General features: G+C 43.9%; 1 protein-coding gene and 1 long non-coding RNA gene across 3 annotated transcripts in view; one reads left to right on the top strand and one right to left on the bottom strand.

Moving 5' to 3' along the window:
- The window catches only part of fstl4 (follistatin-like 4), a 104618-nt gene extending 102205 nt beyond the window's left edge, over window positions 1-2413 (bottom strand). The window contains exon 1 of the mRNA XM_019869651.1: window positions 2155-2413. The gene's annotated coding sequence lies outside the window, so the exon portion shown is untranslated. The remainder of the gene's footprint in view (window positions 1-2154) is intronic.
- LOC109515685 (uncharacterized) overlaps window positions 1-13749 on the top strand; it is a 155616-nt gene that overhangs the window by 125171 nt on the left and 16696 nt on the right. The window lies entirely within an intron of this gene.

Here is a 13749-nt window from a genome sequence, read left to right on the forward strand (position 1 = left end):
TATATATAGTGTGTGTGTGTGTGTGTGTGTGTGTGTGTGTATATATATATATATATATATATATGTGTGTGTGTATGTATCCAATAATTTTGGCTCCTTGGCAGAGGTAATATACGGTGCACATGTTGTCAACATGCCTCCATGTGACCCACGGCACAATTCAAGCCGCCTTCCAAGCTCGACGGCCCGCTGTGCTCATAAAGTCACACAGCAGAATACAATACATGCTCTCCACTGTTATTATATATGATTATTATGATTATGATTATAGGCTGCCGCCTGGACAAAAAAAAAAAAAAAAAAAAAGGGGGGAAAAAAAAACCCAAAGCAGGACATGATGTGCTTGGCCATCGTGTTGCACGCGTTGGAAATGCTTTTGTGTGATAGGAAGCAAATGTCCAGCCAGGCTGTGAAGGCACCGTTTTCATATTTGACCTAAATCGCTGCCTGGTGATTTTTGAAGTATTTTCGGCCAACCATAAAGTGATAATGGCAACATATTATACGGTTTGTCCAACAGCAACCGTATCGATACATGCTGGTATCGCCATACACGGTGATATCTGTCCAGCACCACCATGCAGAGAATGTGTGTTTCTTTTCAGTACCTTGGAGATATCAGGTCATGCTAATATCAAATATCCGTCCGTTCGTGATGATACGGTAAATGATAGTCATTGTCCCATTTCAAAAAGAATGATTTATGCGGCACAGTGGACGACTGATTGAGACATCTGCCTCACAGTGCAGAGGATCTGGGTTCGAATCCGGCCGTGGCTTCCCTGTGCGGAGTTTGCATGTTCTCCCCGTGCCCGCGTGGGTTTTCTCTGGGTACTCCGGTTTCCTCCCACATTCCAAAAACATAAAAGGTCGTTTATTGAACAAGGAAAAATTGTTGGTGGTGTGATTGTGAGTTTGAATTTTTATTTGTCTACGTGCCCCGTGATTGGTCGGCGACCAATTCAGGGTGCAACCCGCCTACTGCCCGGAGACAGTTGGGATAGGCTCCAGCACACCCGTGATCCTTGTGAAGATAAAGAAAGCGTTATGCGAAAAAAAAAGGGAGAGAAATAAAAAGGATTTGTTTTCAGTACCTTGGATAGCACCCATGCTTCAATGGTCGTGCTGATATAAGATTTTGATGTCAGATATCCATACTGCATGCGATACATGGTGATATATTGTTGCCTTTTTTTCACTTTCTGACTCTTGGAGAGTTTGGTGTAACAAAATAGGTCATGCGGTACAGTGCCTTCAAACCGAAGAAAATATTGAAATCATGATACCGTTTTGTTATACCAACAAATACCTATTGATCTATACTTCAGTGTGATACCTGGAAATATGATAGTTTTGTATCGCCAGATAATTCTTCTGCTGGATAACCTTGGAGAGCTTAGCTGTTGGGACAAGTAAAAATATCTATCCCACTACAGTATCGATATACAAATATCAGGTATCGACACTGCCTTGCAGGAGATAATGACCTGATATGTGGTGGTATGGAGAATGATTTATTTTTTTATTTTTTCAGAACCCTTGCAAAAGTAGTATTGCCATCAAGAATCGATTCACCAACATCAAATATCTGTCATGTGCTGCAACAGATAATGATGCGATACATGCTGACATTGATATTTTGTCCCAACAAGAGAATGAATTTGCAATATCTTCCGCACTTTCGATGGGACCAAATATTGATATTGCAATTATGACATCAACACACCTCCATCTATCTCCCACTTGTCCCCTCGCATAACTGTGGTCATGCATCACAATCCTTTTTTTTTTGTTGGGGGGCTGGGTGGGGGGTATTATATCGTTTTTGGGCCGTATCGCAAAACAGCTCTACTGCTTCAACCACACTGTCGTGTTTCTTAATCCTGCTTTGAAGACATTTGTGTGAAAGTGCCGCCACATGACTCCGGAGCGCCACATCGTCATAAATCATCATCCTAAATCACTCCGAACGCTGTGCGTGAGCGCGTGTGGATGTGTGCAAGCCGACATGTGGCGTGCAATTGAGCCGCGCGCTGGGCTACGCCAGTCCAGACTGTCACTACTGGCATGCGAATGCAACACATCTCCGCATTATGATCAGCTGTCACACAAAAACACACACAGGTCTACGGAGATACATTGGAACAAACTTACCCGCGTTACTTCCCAGGCGAAAAAAAATATGTATTTAAAAAAAGATGCCAAAAGAGTCCAAGTGTGACACTCCCCGTGCGCTTCTCAGCTCCGTGTGCGTGTGTTTTTTGGATTCCCAAAGTGTCAGCAACGGTTCGCCATCCTCCGGGCTCCACTCTCTGCAGCTTCTTCTCTCCTCCTCCTTCTCTTCCTCCTTGTAGTCGCGGGCTTCTCTCTTCCCTTTCGTCGTCTTGGTCTGAGAGCGCCGCGCACCTCCGCCGCCCTATTTCAAGCGCGCTGCCGCGCTGACGTCAGCAGGAAGGGAGGAGGGAGAAGACGCGGGGCAACACAGGCGCATGCTGGGGTGGAGAAAGACACAGGAAAGGGGAAAATAATGAAATATTGGTATGAAAAATAGAATTGTATACCGTGTGTGTGTGTGTGTGTGTCTGTGTGTGTGTGTGTGTGTGTGTGTGTGTGTGTGTGTGTGTGTGTGTGTGTGTGATAGATCGATAGAAATACGTCCAAAATAGTCACTTTTCAGCAGACCCCCAAAACGGTGTGTGAGTTCAACCATTCAAATTGCATCATCAAAGACAGCAACACTTGTGATTCTTCAATATGTCATAAAATTCATACTTGCGTGTGCACTGACCAATAAGAAAATTTTTTGAAAAAAAACCCCAAAGAAACTAATTTGGACTTCTGAGTTTTCGGCCTGATGCCAGCAATATGTTAAAATAAAATAAATAAAAAATCTGCTATCAAACTTGCATATATGTCATTAATCATTGACACTCAATGTAACATTTATCAAGACAAGACGATGAGAGGAAAGTCAGTCGGAGAACTTGCAACAGTTGCCGTGTAAGATAGCGAGCGATCAAGTGAGAGTGCTTATCACGCACTTTTCCGTGAGTTTCGCTCTGCCGCTAACGATTACATTTTTTTTTTTTTTTTTTAATAAATTAAAAAAACGGAGGCATTTATAGCGGTTGTGAACGGGCTTAATGGCGGGCATTGTTTACATGCGGCAGGTGCGACGGTTAAATTGGGGGGGGGAGTGTGAGTCTTGCGCAAGACCCCCCATCTGTGCGCCAATTAACTGTCAACAATTGTGTGCTTGTGATCACCAGGAAATTGAAATTTACCAGAGCAGGTTGGCGCTACATGTGATCAAACTTGAGGAAGCTGCGCATGCAGCACATGAGCAGACTTTGATGAAGCAGCATGTGGCTCGTCACCATAGGTGACGCTCAACAATTGTGTTTGTTATCTTGGGTAGGGACGATCGATACGGAGTTTTTGAGGCCGATACTGATTCCGATATATGGCAAAAAAAAAAAGAAAGCTGAGAACTGATTAATCGGTTATTATTTATAGTCGTGACAGAGAGTTAGGGGGCGTGAAATGTTTTCTTCTGAGGGGGCGTAACACAAAATAATTGAGAAGCACGGCCGTATGCCAAAGTAACAGCCAACAATTGTATGTTTTGTCATCACGTTCAAGCGTGCTACCACACGCACGGATCTCCGTGTTTTCTTCGAAAATACTGCCATAGCCACAGAGAAGCAACGGCAACTCCTTAACTCGCGATCCATACTATTGACAAAAAGCACACGTGATCAATTCATAAGAGCAAGCAAGCTGGAGGAGATGGCTGCAGGCACGCCCCGAGTAGCGAATCAATGGCGCCTAAATGGCGCAAACACGACGGCGCGCTGCAGGGGAGCTGAGGAACCGAGCGTGTCGGCTTTCCCCGGAGCCGCGCCGCCGGCTACGAAATTCCAGATCACCGCTAACAGCTAGCGGTCGTCATTAGCCGGGCCCATCGGCCGCTTAGCAGTGTTTGCACTAGCGGCCATACATCAGAAACATAATATCCTGCGAGCCCACCGGGCATATGTCGGCACTAAATAGGTCTCCTTGGCATATCTGCCGCTGCTTCGCTGACGGCCAGTCGTAACTCGTCTTTATGCGCTCGCGCCCGCCGCCAGCGTGCATGATTCACGCGCAGAGACCGGCGACATTAGCGCCCGATGTCAGCGTGGCCGTGAAACACGGCACACGAGATAGCGCGTGGTCAAAATTACAAGGCGAGCCGTGGTCGGATCGATACGGATATTGATAGCGGTCGATACCAGCGTAATGAGATGAATACTTTTAGTTTCACTCCTGCGTTTTGTCAAAGGTAGGAGAGTATTGAGTTGAACTTTCCACATGCATGCAATAAATGTACATATTGAAACAAAAGCACAAACAACACGCGAGTAAAAAAAAATATAATAATCTGATTACAAATCAATTTGTCAGATTGAAATCATTCACATCTGTTGTGTCCACATGTTCCACATCGATCATGAAAAGGTTTCAATTGGACAGTGGACATAATCTTCATCGTTATTAAAATGCCAGTGAAAAAAAACGGTTTTCATCTGTATGAGTGTCTGCACAAATGACAGGAGAATATCCAGCGGAGGACGATGAGTCCCCGTGGCATTTCGGGCCGGCGCCATTTAGCTCCTTAATACCTCCGACGTGGACCATCAGCCTGAGGTCACTTAAAAGGCGGAGGAGTGGGGGGGAGGTAGAAAAAAAAGTTAGATCACGATCTTCCTGACTGTTTGCGGCAGCATTTTCAACATTTTTCTAGGTCACCGTTCTGCATAAACACCACACGGGAGACGCCAAATTATGTTATGAGCTTGGCACGCGGTGTTCCTGCGTGAAAGTGGCCATGTCACCTTTGCTAGATTCTGTGTGAAACATAAAGACGTCACTACCCAACATCATAAGCCAGAACAGGTTCTATCATCATCTAACATAATCTGAATGCGGGATGCTGTGTTTCTATGTGAAAGTAACTATATGTCACCTTCACTGAGTTCTGTGTGAAATCCAAAGCAATGTTGTCGTACAACGATGCTTTGGAAAACCTGAACACTGTTCAGGAACTAATATTTTACATATGAGAACATAGAGCTGAAATCATCCGAACATCTGATTGTGGGATGCTGTGTTTCAGTGAGAAAGTGGCTCGTAAGATGTTTTCATTACATTCTGTGTGAAACCGAAAATTTCGCTTTCTACAAGTCACATTCGATGCCGATGTTGTCAAACATCGGATTTTGGGACGCGATGTTGCATTGTGTTGACTGCAGGACGCTGTGTTTCTGAATGAAAGTGGTCATATGCCTCCTTCGCTGCGTTTGTGTGAAAGGCAGAGACTTGACCTGCGAAATTTTTCTGTTCCAGCTCTGATGCTGCAATTTGAAGGGCTCTCTGTGTGAAAAAGACACGAATATCACTTTTTTCATAACCTATTCAGATTCTGGGTGTGCACTGCCAGGATTGATGATGATTGGCATTGGCGTGGTGTACAAATACGGGTCGGCGTGCGTCCCTGCCAAAACGGCCAGAAGGCGATCAATAGCGCTGATGTGCATCTGGGTGATTACGTCTGACCCGCAGCCCGTTCTGCAACCATCCTTGTTAGTTACTCGTCACTCCCGCTGCAATTAATACGCAAACGTGAAGAATAGGCCACCGTTCGGTTTCATCACAGCAGATCGGTCGCCGTCGGGCGGGAAGCAATTTGCAGAATTGGAGCTGCCACTTTGTCGTGGCAGGCAGCAATGCAGTTGTTATTCATAATCTATTAAAGGATTTCTTTTGGTTTTTTTTTTTTTTTTTAGCTCTGCCAAAGGCAAATTTTGTAGACAAAAATCCAATTTGAATTGAAATTTAACACAATGCGGGCACATAAACCACACTCAAATTATGACTATATACTGGATATTGGGGGGTTGAAACAAATCATGTGGAATGATATGGAATCTTTTAAACTTCTGATGGTGGTTGCCCAAACAACGCCCTGATCACAAGAACTCCACAAGAAGCTTCCAAATTGCAGGTGATACATTTTCGTGCCAAAAAAAAAAAAAAAAGAAAAAAAGAAAGAAAAATCCAATTGTCATCTCATCATGTTTAATGGCTTTGCGGCGAGCTTCATTGGCATGTTAATGAAGTGCATTCAATAGGTTAATCTAATAAAGTGCTGGCAGTGCAATGGGCAATTTTTTCCACAGGCGAGGTGCGTGCCACGCGTGAGCCGCTCCACTGGAAAATGATGGATTTCTTTCATCCAATCCGAGTGATCGGTCGCGCTCTCAAAACGAGCTGAAAATACCACAATACGCCCACACATGCCGCTCACCCTATCTTCACCCCCCCCCGCCGCCGCCGCCGCCACGGCCAAATGATCAGACCACCAGGAGGATGACTTTTGGCCATTTGGGCACGGTGTAAATGAGGGACTTTTCAAGACTGTTTACACACAACGTTTGTAGGCACATTCCTCCGAGTTAAATTTTGCACCCGCCGGCGCTCAACGGAATCTTTTGAAACGGAAATTTGGTTGTCATGTTTACCTTGAATAGATCCGAAAAAAAAAAGAAAAGAACACACAGGAAGTCTGCCATTTTGGATTGAAGCTGACATTCGAGGATCTAACTCTTATCCGATTGATACCAAATTGAAAAACCTTTCACTGGTGTCATCGGTGGGTGTGGGCGGAGCATGGCGCTAGGTGATTTGTGCACAACAACAAAACTGTCATCGGTGGGTGTGGGCGGAGCATGGCGCTAGGCTGTCGTGACTCGATCTCTATCGCCACAACTATCGATTGTGCAGCAGTTGACTATTGTGTCCCGTATTGAAAGCACATCAAACACACCGACAGTGTCAATCGGCTCGGCTTGAATGTAGTAAATAGCGTTATGTTCTCATATTAACGTTCAATACAAAATCATCTTGCCGGCTTTACGGTGTTTTGGTTCAAAGTATCCCAATAACGTCCCCTTCCTTGCCCCTCCCCCCGCCTCCAAAATGGAACGCATGTCTTGGCGAGCCGATTGGTCGCAGATGAAATGTCACTCAAGTGTCAGCCGCAAGGCAGCGGCGAGCAAATTGAGATAAAACAAATCATATATTGCCGCGGGGGCCGACACACGCGGGACAAATCTGAATCTTCCTCAGCGCGCCGCCATGCAATCATCGCAATGCAAGCGCTCTCATGTGACATTTCACAGCGCATCAAAACGTCGGCGCGTTGGATCACGTCATTTCTGCACGGAATGTCACACGCGTTGCCGTCTCATTTTTATGTCCTTTCAAATTGCTCTCGCTCGCTGACGCCGCGCGGTTGCCGAATTGGCCAAAGGCGGCCATGACGGTGAGCGCTGATTGCTGGCCGCGATTAGATTGGACACACTTTCATACTCGGAGATCACATCATCCATCATGACTGTTTGATCCGCTTTTGAGTGTCCTGATGACAATCCAGGAATCTGTTTGAATTTTCAAAAACGCTACAGCTCTGCTGATTTCCCCCCCCATGTATTTATTTATTTTGCATTTGTTGCATCTTGAAGTTTATTTTAATTTGTTCAAGTGAAGTTGAAGTACAAATTTATCTTCGGGACAGTTATATTTTGGTCAGAAAAGGAATATATTTGTGGACTTTTGGGGGGGTAGAAATTAACAAACAAAAAAAATTTGAGGGAAAAAGTAGCATTTCTTTTCAGGTAAAAAAATGTTTTTTTTAATATCTCATTATTGACAAAAAGCGCAATCAAGAAAATTGTCCGGGTGGGGGCGACAGAAAAAAAACAGTTCTTGGGAGGAATACGCAATTGAGGAAAAAAGGCAGATTTCTCAAGACAGAAATGCACTCGCATCTTTTGGAGAGGGAATAGGCTTTTTTTTCTAGTGGCAAAAAAGATTTTGGGGGGAGAAAAGATAAGATTTGCAGTTTTTAGAGAGAAAAAGTAAATTTTTAATCCTTTTCAAACGAAATTATTTTGCGACAAAAATTACATTTTGGGGAGAAAAGCAGTCACATTTTTCCAAGGCAAACATATTTTTAAAAAATAAACATCTGAGGGAAGAATGTCTGATTTTTTTATATTTATTTTATTTTTTGTTTTTTTTTTTAAACTTTTTTTATTTCTTTTTTTTTTTTTTTTTGCATTTCGGATATGCACATTTCCAGACAGAAGACACCATCTGACTGCATTTGAGTTAAATTGGATGTGTGTAAATTATGTTCATGTCAGTTGACATGAACACAACTTTTTTTTTTTCCCCTCCCATCACATGCCCCATTTGTAAAGCAATTATTTTTTCAATCAGCATTTTAATCATGAGCAAATCATCGTTTGGCTCATTTTTGTCCTCGTGCAGGAGTTACAAAAATGAAATAAACAAGCAATGCGGTAATAGTCAGCGTGATATTTTTGACTAATCTTTTTGATAAAAGAATAAATATTTGAATATGTCAGTCGAGGGTCAGAGGTCACCAGCATGCGCTTCTTTATTTATTACTAGTGCCCTTTTAGTCAGTCGTAGAAAGGGTTCTGTCAGTCGTCATCTGTACCTGTGGGTAAAAAACAAAAAACAAAAAACAAACAAAAAAAAAGTCCTCAAACAGGCCACGCTCAGCCTTTTAGCGCAGAGCAACTTCCCGGAGTCTTCACGGAGACTTCAGGGTTGTCTACCGCTGACGAAGCTTCTGTGAGAGAAGCGAAACGTCCTTTTTTGTTTTGTTTTTTTTTTGTTTGTTTTTTGTTATTTTTTTCACCCAGTCTTTTTTTGTTGCTAAAATAGGTCGTTTTTAGGAATAAATGGTTTTTTTTTGCCAATGAAAAGCTAAGTACTTTCACCCTAAAAAAATGAATGCTTTCTCTCCAGAAAATCTTGTCAAAGATTTTTTTAACCTTCCTTTTTTAACCAAAACAATTATTTTTTTCACCAGTCTGTTATTTATTCATTTATTTTTACCAAAGTGATTTTAACTTTTTGGGGGTGATTATCTTACAAGAGTAATTAATGTCAGAATTGTTCGAAAATATTGTAGCATTTCTTTTCACCCCCCCCAAAAAAAGTCTTGAAAAATGTAAATGCATTAACATTTATGAAATAAAATGTAAGTCCTACGCTTCAAATTATGTTTGATTATTTTCAGTAAAAATGTAGAATTTTTTTAAACCAAAAAGACCCCCAAAACATATACATACAAAACTTTCTTTGCACCAGAAAGTAATTTTAGTTCTTGTCAAAGGCAGTTTGGGCGGGGGGGGTTATTAAAAATGTGCCTTTTTTTTTTTAACCCAAAAGTTGGATTTAAAAAAATAATATTCACACTTCCAAACAATATTCTTGATTTGAAGTGAATTATGAATGATATTTTTTCAAGTTGTTTTGTAGCTCATTGTATTGGATGTAAACGACATTTCCTTGAACTGATCAACTTTTTTTATTTTGTATTGACGACGAGGACGACGTTGCTGTGGACAAACGGAAAGTGAAGTAAGCCGACCTTGACGCCGCTTACCCCAACTTTTACTCGGGCTTGCGGGCGGCGGCCTAGCGGTCACGCGGCCGAGCGCGTTGGGCACCGCGGCGGCGGCCACATATGGCGGGGATCAAACAATTAACCTGCCGGTGATCGGCCCCTCCGACGGAGCACCGTAATTACAGCTAAGTGGCCCCGAGACCACCTCCCACTAATTGGGGGTGGGACTTCCTGCCGCCCGGAGTCTGTGCGACCTCTCGCTTTACGCCACTCGATGACTCTTTGTTTGGCGACTCTTTTACAATTGAGCGATGGATGGACCAAAACTAGCCACCAAAGTGGCGAGATTTCCCTCTTGTCTCCACTCCTACCGATTCTCCACTTGAACAGCAGGTGCCTTGATTGCACTGCGTAGAGCAGTCAAACACCAACAGGCATTTACAGGTGAGCTCGTGACGCTAACGGTGCTAGCGGGACCCACACCGTCACCCCCCCCCCCTTCCTTTTTTTTTTTTTTTGTGGCTTTCTGGCTGAAGAGTTTGAAATGGGCGGGCGTGACAATGTCGCTTGTTGGGTGAGCGAGAGCGGAGCCAATAGAGCGTCCCAAGGTCATCTCACGCAACACTGACTTACGCTAAACGGCCCAAAGCGGCCATTTCGGAGCTGGGTGGCCATCTTGGCTCGTAATTCCTCCTTTTTAGTTCCTGGAGGAAATCAGTGGTGCAAAGAAGGCCTGAAAGATCGCTTTGATTAAGTCCCACAAGAGCATCTGTGAAAAGAGTTTCGGGGGCCACTTGTGGCAAGGTGGGCGTTCAAGACAGGGGTAGGGTGTCAAATTAAGGTATTAAAGTTTCACATTTGGCCTGAAAACCACATTTAGTTTTCAAGCAATAGTTAAGGTTTCGAGGTACGGTTCCGTCTGAGGTTAAGGTTATTAAAGTAGGGTTTCAAGCTAAGGTTCAGGTTTCAAGCAAATGTTAGTGTTTCAAAGTAGGGATTCAAATTAAGGTTAGCGTTTCAGGAACATGTTACGATTCAAAGTAGGGTTTACAGCTAAGGTGAGGCTTTCAAGCCATGTCAGGGTTTCAAAGTAGGCTTTCAAGTTATGGTTTCAAACTAGGCCTTCAAACTGCGGTTAGGGTTTTCAGCTAAGATTTGGGCTTCAAGAAATGTTACACTTTCAAATTTGAGTTTCAAATTAAAGTTAAGGTTCCATGCAAATGTTAGTGATTCAAAGTAGGGGTTCAAGCTTAGGTTAGGGTTTCAAAAAAATGTTAGTGTTTCAAAGTAAAGCTTCAAGCAAATAGCGGCGATTCAAAGTCTGGTTTCAAGCTTAGTTTAGGGTTTCAAGCAATTGTTAGGGTTTCAAAATCGGGATTTGAGTTAACGTTAGGCGCCTCAAAAGCTGTTAGTGTTTCAAAGTAGAGTTTCAAGCCAATGTGACGGTTTCCAAGAAGGGTTTCGAACTTCGGTTCAGGTTTCATGCATCAGCCAATCGAGCGTCAACAAGTCTTCTCGGCAACCCCCCTTGTGCTCCCCACCCGTCAGGATCCGGTGGCCCAGTCCAAACAACACTCGTACGCGTGACAATGATCTATTTTTATGGGTCAATCATACCCCTCCGCCCCCCCATCCCCTCCCAAGCCCCACAACAAGCACCTCCTCGCACCCCGCCCCCATGCTGATGCACCTGCCAGAGGAGATGTTCCAGGTCAGCGAGCCCAAGGTGAAGCCAGATCAACCAGGAAAACATCTGGAAATGTCAGTGCTTCCCTCAGGAACGGTGGGGGGGCGCTAACGTCAGGTCAGGACCACCTGGAGGGGGTATGAGTGGGGGTGGACTCATTGTGAGCCTTATTGATTGCGCCGACCGGCGGGCAAACAAGATGGATGGACTTGTCAGCACTTGTCATCGCGCCAGCTTCCGCCGCCGCTTCCGAGTTAAGCGTGGAGGACGTTTAACGCGGGACAAACAAAGTGGGGTTTTTAGCCAGGGTTGACATTTTAAGTCACGGCTTCAAACTTGGGTTAAGGTTTCAAGTTAGGGTTTGAAGTCAGATATTTTGAGTTTAAGTTTAAAATTAAAGTGTCGAGTAAAAGTTTCGAGTCAGGGTTTGGGATTCAAATTAGGGTTTCAAATACGGGTTCGGGTTTCAAGCAAGAATTGCCGTATTGAAACATGGTTGTAGTTTCAAACCAGAACCGGTTCTGGTTTGCGGTCAAATGATTTTTTATTTTTATTTTTTCAAAATTTGAACATGCATAGCATCATCCATATTCTCCATTTCCCCTTTTAACACATTTGCACAAGCAAGAAACAAGCCTTTTTTTTCCTTCTTTAATTGCTAATCGATAGTCACCTTTCTCCAACCTCCTCCACCAAAATGGAACACGCGCTGAGCCAGCACAATTTACAACAAGGGGAAAAAAAAAACTCTGCATTGCTTCTTATTTGTTCATGTTTTTTGACAAATTATTCATGTTGCCTTTTCAAGTCCCCGGAGAAAGCGGCTGCAGGAAAAGACAAAGTTCCATTTCCTCGCCTCCCTCAGGGGGAGATTCGGCATCAGCCGAGCGCTAAGACCCCATTAATTCCGCGTTAAACAAATAGCGCGCGCCAGGCATCTGCTCCGGCGTTTCAAACTAGCCGGGAGTGTTTTAAAAAAAAAAAAAAAAAAATTGTTTTTTTAACCTGGATGACAGCATTGCAGAATTCCAGGGAATTGAGAAACTGGACCAAGGAGGGTACACGGAGCCAGTCGTCCCTCTGCAGGCAGTGCCACTCGTCACTGGGAGCTTCCAACTTGGTAGGCAGAGATGAATACAGACCGCTGAGGCCCGTGGCAAGAACCTGAAGTCCAAAGGTCACACGATGATTAAATTCCAAGCCTCTCAGCCGTAAATATTGTCCACTTTCCTCCATGGAAGCAGACTTATGAGCCTTGTGTTGAATCGAAATATAACGTGCAAACACCGGCTTTTACTTTGGAAAACAGCAGTCCACATTTTTGCCTATTTTCGGTCACGTTACGGACCAAACCAGTAACGGAATCTTAATTTTAAAAAAAAAAAGTGCATTTCCTGCACTGTGCATTTGAAATAATGTCCTGTTTATGAGGATAGCGATGGAACTATAAACGTGTTTGATTTCACCGATTCATTGATTAATCGACAAAATCATTGACATGTGACTATTATCAACTAATCGTTGCCGTTAGCGGTTAGCAATAACAAAAAAAAAAAAAAAAAAAAAAAATGACCACGGTGTCATTTTTGGGCTCTTGACGCGCTCTTGAACCTTGCGCGGCCTTGAAGGTTAAAAGGCAACGGATAGCGTTGATGGACGCTCATAGCCAGTCGACATCGGGTTGATAGATTAGCACCTCATAAAACCACCATCAGGAAAAAAAAAAATTATGACAAAAATCCGAGGGTAAAAGGCCTGAAAAGCATGACGGCGTGGAGCAGGCGAGACTCCCATCGACGGATAGCTCGCTTACTTTTGCTTCCGCACTGCTCATGAGCGCAATGGAAAATGTCCATTTTCCCCGCACATCGCTCTTTAGCACAATGCAAAGAGTTCATTTGACCTCTAACACGATTTTTTTCATGCAATGGCTCGGTAGAGAGTTTTGCGGAGAGCGAGAGGAACAAACAGAGAAAAGATTTCCTCTCCAGGAGGAAGGCCTGGAGAGTTTACCCAGCACGTGCTCCGCAACGGGGGATTTCCGAGCATGTTGCACGGCGGGGGTCCGCAAACACCGAGCAAGAGCTGCTGGCTCAACCAAAGCTCTTTGTGTATGCCGCCACATTCCTCTTGTCGCGATGATGCTAATTGCTAATCCGACGCTAACGGCAACTGACATCTATTCCGCCGCACGCGGGGGGAAACTGACAGCCATGCCCAATGGAATGTAGTCAAAAATCATTCAAAAGGTTATGAGGGAATGTAAAAATATCCATTTTACATCCAACATAATCCTTGACGAACACCTTCGAAATGTGTACTGTTCAGCAATAAGGCGCGCTAACATTAGCACGTGTGTTTGTCCCTTTCGAGCTGTGGGAGGAGCTCGTTTTTGCGCTGTCCACTTTTGCATGATTTCTTATTTGTGGCATTTGAGCGGGTGAATCGCATTTTCCCAAGTGGGTCAATGCGAGGAATTCCACAGAGGACAGCATTACCTCAGCTTCTTGTGTTACCACCCCGAGCTGTTCCATCACTCACTTTTGTGTTTTTGTGTGTGTGTGTGTGTGTGTGT

The sequence above is a fragment of the Hippocampus comes genome, unplaced genomic scaffold (assembly GCF_001891065.2).
Source record: "Hippocampus comes isolate QL1 unplaced genomic scaffold, H_comes_QL1_v1.1 scaffold109, whole genome shotgun sequence".
NCBI lineage: Eukaryota > Metazoa > Chordata > Actinopteri > Syngnathiformes > Syngnathidae > Hippocampus > Hippocampus comes.